The sequence below is a fragment of the Pantherophis guttatus genome, chromosome 7 (genome assembly GCF_059756535.1).
Source record: "Pantherophis guttatus breed Tessera chromosome 7, ASM5975653v1, whole genome shotgun sequence".
In the NCBI taxonomy this organism is placed as follows: Eukaryota; Metazoa; Chordata; class Lepidosauria; order Squamata; family Colubridae; genus Pantherophis; species Pantherophis guttatus.
In genome coordinates, this window is record NC_142069.1 from 4418821 (window position 1) to 4424820 (window position 6000).

The 6000-nt window shown below is 53.6% G+C and overlaps 1 protein-coding gene and 1 pseudogene across 2 annotated transcripts in view; both read left to right on the forward strand.

Annotated features, from left to right (window-relative positions):
- Positions 1-6000, forward strand: part of PLXNA4 (plexin A4) — a 525881-nt gene that overhangs the window by 128466 nt on the left and 391415 nt on the right. The gene's annotated exons all lie outside the window — the stretch shown is intronic.
- Positions 5382-6000, forward strand: part of LOC148112749 (uncharacterized) — an 83505-nt pseudogene continuing 82886 nt past the window's right edge.

Here is a 6000-nt window from a genome sequence, read left to right on the forward strand (position 1 = left end):
GTTTAACTCTCCCAACGGCGTTGAGGGAAGCTCACAGACCTTCCCTGTGACCACTGCTGCCCTTAGTGGCCGATCCTACAGCGCAGTCCCTCCTAACGGCGCAAATCAGCTGGTGGAGCCCATCGGCTTAGGCGCCTCTCCCCACAGCGCTGCTCGAGCGGCTGGAAAGGTTTTTTGGCGCGAAAGTTGGTTGAGGTCCTAAACGGAGCTGCGCGCCATTCCCTGCGGCATAGGGGCCCTTACTGACCTAAAGGGAGTATTCCTTGCTGGTGGAGCTTTGCGCCCCCCCCCTCTCCCTTCTAATCCTCCATTTGGTTTCTGGACTGCTTGTGCCTGGGCTAAGGGAACTCTCTTGCGTGGGGTCTCGCGCCCCCCCTCCCCCCCCCGCCTGCCTTGTTCCTCCATTATATGTGGAGTGTCTGCGCTCCCTTTTGTGATAACGGGTGCTGAGCCTCATTCACTGTTGGTGCCACCTTGTGCCTAGTTTGGGTCAACTACTGACAGTTTTTCCCTCACTGTCATCATGCCTAAAGCTTCCCATAAATCCAAGCACTGTCACAAGGCCAGGAGCTCTGATAGTCATCATCATCATCATGGAGGCTCTCCTGCTACTAAAGAAGTCCCCTCTGGATCTTCTTCCAGACTAGGCCCTTCTGGCCTTTCTCAGCCGATCAGCAAGACACCCTCTCAATTGCTGCCTTCCCGTGCGGAGGCTCGCAGGGACAGGGTCCTGAAGAAAATTTGCGCCAAGGCCAGCGGCGCTCAGTCAATGGGCAAGGAGGCTCCTTCGACCTCAACCCAACCCCCTATGGATGCTGATTCTGCATCTCAAGGGGATCGTCTTTCCCTTCAGGACTGCCCTGCGGTTACTGCAGCGACGGATCTGTGGGGCTCGGCTGCACCTACGACCTCTGTTCCTCCTCCGGAAACATCCCCAGTTCAACCTGCTAGTGAGGCCGTTCCAACTGGGACACAACATCACACCTTCCCATCCACGGAACAGATACAACAGATGATCGCCGCAGCAGTCCAACAGTCGTTGGCCTCACATTTTCAGTCCGCCGGCAGACCGGCTTCGGTGCGTTCCGTAGTCTCCCATTCTCGAGGGGATGGGGATCTGGATGATGCTTTGTCCATCGACGCCCCTGACTCACCCGTGTCTTCTATGGCCAGCAGATCTCCCTCGCAGGCGGCTGATGACCCTCATGACCTGGAGCTCTCGGAGGATGATGACCTGCCTCCTGAACAACCCGCCTTTACGGGTATTTTTCCCCAGGCCTTGTTCAAATCCCTGCTGCATAAGGCCATTGCTACGGCGCAGCTTAGCTCCCCTTCGCCGCTACCGGCTTCGGATTCTGCATCTAGGGGGCATTTAAGCCCTCTCTTCGCTGAACCAGCTAGGACCGTGGATACCATTTCTACTCCTCCTTTGTTTCTCGATGTTATCAAGAAGCAATGGTCTTCACCGGGCTCTGCTCCAACGCCTACGGCTGCGGATCGACGAAACTTCAGTATCGCTCCGGATCTAGATTCCCTTCTTCAGGTCCCGTCTGTGGACGCTCCCGTGGCGGCCCTCTTACCTCACTCAGCGGTTCCCGGTGACCCCGAGGAAGGCCTTCGTCCGGAGGAGCGCCGGGCAGAACACGTACTTCAACGAGCTCACCAAGGTGCTTCATGGGCCATCCGAGCAGCTTCTACGGCCTCCTTTTTTAATCGGACGACTCTCTTATGGCTTCAACATTTACAAGACTCGTTACCTATGGAGGACGTGCGAATACGACAGGATTTACACAAGATTATTGCTGCCACACAGTTTTCGGCAGACGCTACTTTGAACGCCGCTCGTTTTGCGGCCAAGTCTCTAGCGTCTTCGGTTACTGCACGTCGATTAGTTTGGTTGCGCCATTGGCAGGCCGACGCCAGGCATAAATGGCGCCTGGCGTCTGTTCCTTTCGCGGGTTCCAAGCTTTTCGGGGATTCTTTGGACCCCTTCCTTTCCGAGACAAAGGACAAGAAGAAATTCCTGCCGGTTGTCTTTCGCAGGGGGGATTCCAGGTTCCGCCCTTACACTCCTCGCCCCCAATCTCGCCCGTATGACGGCTCTTCTTTCTCCCCTTCCCTTCCTAGGTCACAGGGGAATTTCCAACCTAGACAACGGGGCGGTCAAGACAGACCTTCCAGAGGTAGGACCTTTGCGACCAAACGGCCCTTTCGAGGGGGAGGAGGTCGTTTCTCCGGTCGCCGTCGCTAAGTGCATCCCGGACCCTCCCATAGGGGGCAGATTGGCTCTCTTCGCCCCTGTTTGGGAGGGCTCCACATCGGATAAATGGGTCCTGGCCACCTTAAGATCTGGGTTGGCCATTGAATTCCTTTCCCCTCCTCCGAGGTCCTTTGTACGCTGTCCGCTTTCTAATGACTTCCAGAAACGATCCCTTATGGATTCGGCGGTTAAGCACCTTCTTTCTATCAGGGCTATTCAGCCGGTGCCCGTGAGTGAATGCGGCACGGGATTTTACTCCCGTGTCTTCCTCGTTCCCAAGTCCTCGGGGGGGTGGAGACCCATTCTGGACCTTAAGCGTCTCAACCGGTATGTCTTATACCGGAAGTTTAAAATGCACTCCCTAAAATCTATCCTAGACGGTGTCAGGAGGGGCGATCTCCTCTCTTCTATAGACCTCACTGAGGCCTACCTCCACATCCCCATCCGTCCCTCCCACAGGAAGTTTTTTCGGTTCTGTTACGGGGGGCGCCATTTTCAGTATCGGGCCATGCCCTTTGGCCTTTCCTCGGCTCCCCGTACCTTTACCAAGGTACTAGCTGCCCTGGCAGCTTCCCTTAGGGCTAAGTCTATTCGTCTGCAATGCTATCTAGACGATATTCTGATTTTGTCTTCTACTCCCCAACAAGCTGCCTCCGATCTCCAATTCACCCTCCATGCCCTCGCTGCCCATGGTTTTTCAGTTAATTTGGAGAAAAGCCAGTTAGTTCCTTCTACTAATCTGGTTCACTTGGGGGCCCTGATAGATTCCGTTGAGGGGAGAGTTTTCCTTTCGCGCGAGAGACAGGAGAGTTTAAGATCCCTTGTCTCCAGAGTTGAACGAGCTGCATCCTCCTCTCCCTTGATTCTGTCACAACTCCTGGGCAAGATGATTTCGGCCATTTCAATAGTTCCTTGGGCCCAGTTGCACTCGAGGGAACTTCAGTGGTTCCTGTTGCCTCTGCAGAAAGCGGGTAGAGGTACCTCTCCCGTGAAGGTTTCTGTCCCTAGGAAGGTAATTAGGTCCTTACGGTGGTGGCGGTCTCCGGCACTTTCTCGAGGTTGTTTTTTCTTTGATCCGCAGAGATTGGTGGTGACAACGGACGCCAGTCTCCAGGGCTGGGGTGCTCATTGTCGGGGCCACCTGGCTCAAGGTGTCTGGACTGCCGTCGAATCCCATCGCTCCATCAACTGGTTGGAACTACGTGCGGTCTACCTGGCACTTCGGGCCTTTCATCATCTTGTCTCCAACTCCCACGTTCTGGTCCTCACGGACAATATCACCGCAAAGGCCCATGTCAACCGTCAGGGAGGCACTCGGTCTCTCTCTCTGATGTCGGAAGCATTACGGTTGGGTCTCTGGTCGGAAATCCATCTGGCTTCGTTGCGGGCAGAACACATCTCCGGTGTCACCAATCTGCAAGCCGACTGGCTCAGCCGTCAGCGGCTGGACCATGCGGAGTGGCGTCTCAGTCCTCGGCTCTTCCATCAGATCACGATGCATTTCGGGATGCCGGTGATCGACCTTTTTGCCTCGTCGGTCAATGCTCAGCTACCGCGGTTCATCTCACGATTCCCGTCGGCTCAGGCAGAGGCCGTCGATGCTCTCCGCTGCCCGTGGCCCCCAGGGCTCCTATACGCCTTTCCTCCAGTTTCTCTGCTTCCCCGGGTAGTTCGCAAGTTGTTGATGGAACAGGCGGAGGTCATTCTGGTGGCTCCACATTGGCCACGCAGACCTTGGTTTGCGGACCTCGTGTCTTTGTCGATAGACCAACCTTGGCAACTGCCTCAACCGCAGGACGCTCTAACCCAAGGGACCTTAACGCATCCAGACCTGCAGTGGCTCCGTCTGACCGCTTGGCGATTGAGCGGCATGCGCTTGGGAAGGTCAACGTTCCTGCAGACGTGATTTCCATTATTCAAGCGTCGCGAAGGCCGTCCACGGACCGGATTTATTCGGCCACTTGGAAGTCATTCTGTGCCTGGTGTGATCAGGCAGGGGTTTGCCCTCTCCAGGCTTCCATCGTAAATATTCTTGTCTTCTTAACAGAAGGTCTTCACAAAGGACTGTCCCCCAACACATTGCGGAGACAAGTGGCGGCAATTTCATCGGTCCTTACTGTTGGGTCTTTATCGTCTTTGTCACAACACCCTTTAATCCGCCGATTTCTGCGAGGGGCTACAAACCTTTCCCCTCCTGTGTTGCACAGATATCCAACTTGGGACCTTTCGGTCGTTCTAAATTCCCTTACGTCAGCTCCATACGAGCCTTTACGCACGACGAGCCTTCGCCTTTTGACGTGCAAAGTCGCCTTTTTGGTTGCAATCACCTCAGCCCGACGCATTTCTGAATTAGCCGCTCTTTCAATTCGGGAGGACCTGTGTGTGTTCCATGCCGACCGTGTGGTTCTCCGCTTGGACCCAACCTTTGTACCCAAAGTGAATACCACCTTCCATCGTATGCAGGAACTTATCCTGCCCAACTTTTGTCCTCATCCAAACCACGGACTTGAACGAAGGTGGCACTCTTTGGATGTCCGACGGGCCCTACGGATCTATATTAAGCGGACGGCGGATTTCCGAAAAGCGGAGGCCCTATTTGTCTCTTTCTTACCAGTGTCCTTGGGTTCCAAGGTGTCTTCATCGACCATTGGCCGGTGGATCCGGCAGACGATATCCAAAGCATACGAGTTACGATCTCTCCTGAGACCATCTCGAGTGACGGCACATTCTACCCGCAGCGCTGCGACATCGGCAGCCTGGGCTACTCAGGCCTCATTGCTCGAAATATGCAGAGCGGCTACATGGACATCGCCTTCTCCATTCATTCAACACTATAAGATTGACAAATTTGCTTCAGCAGATGCCGCCTTTGGTCGTAGAGTATTACAACGAGTTGTCTCTGGGGGGGGTACTTCGGACCAGACTGGTCCCACCCAACTGTAGGGACGTGGATCTTTGGCATGTCCCATCCTGGCTGCTGTCTCCACCCACAATGGAGAAGGGGCGTTGGTCTTACCTGAGACGCACCTTCTCGTTGGGTGGAGACAGCAGCCAGACCCTCCCTCTCTTTCGCCAGTCTGGCCCCTTTTTGGGTTTCTTACCTGTCTCCTTTTTCTCTACCATGTTCTTGGTGTCCCACACGCCGAGCCTGTCTTCTTGTCCTCGCCAAAAGCTGGGTTTGCCCGGTAACAAGGGCGGGACTTAGCAAATTTGATGGGCTCAGTCTATCGGCCTAACAGATGACCACACCCATCCTGGCTGCTGTCTCCACCCAACGAGAAGGTGCGTCTCAGGTAAGACCAACGCCCCATCTCGGCGGCTGCTTTGGGGTTTAGGTGATTTTGGTGATCTAATACAGTGTTTCCCTGAAAATAAGACCCTGTCTTATATGTTTTTGAACCCTGAAATAAGCGCTTGGCCTTATTGCCATGCGCTCAAAAGCCCAATTGGGCTTATTATCAGGGGATGTCTTATTTTGGGAGAAGCAGGGTAGATGATAGATAGATAGATAGATAGATAGATAGATAGATAGATAGATAGATAGATGATAGTTAGATGATAGATAGATGATAGATAGATAGATAGATAGATAGATAGATAGATAGATAGATGATAGATAGATAGATAGATAGATAGATAGATAGATAGATAAATAGATGATGGATGGAAGGAAGATAGATAGAGAGAGATAGATGATAGATAGATAGATAGATAGATAGATGATAGATAGATAGATATAG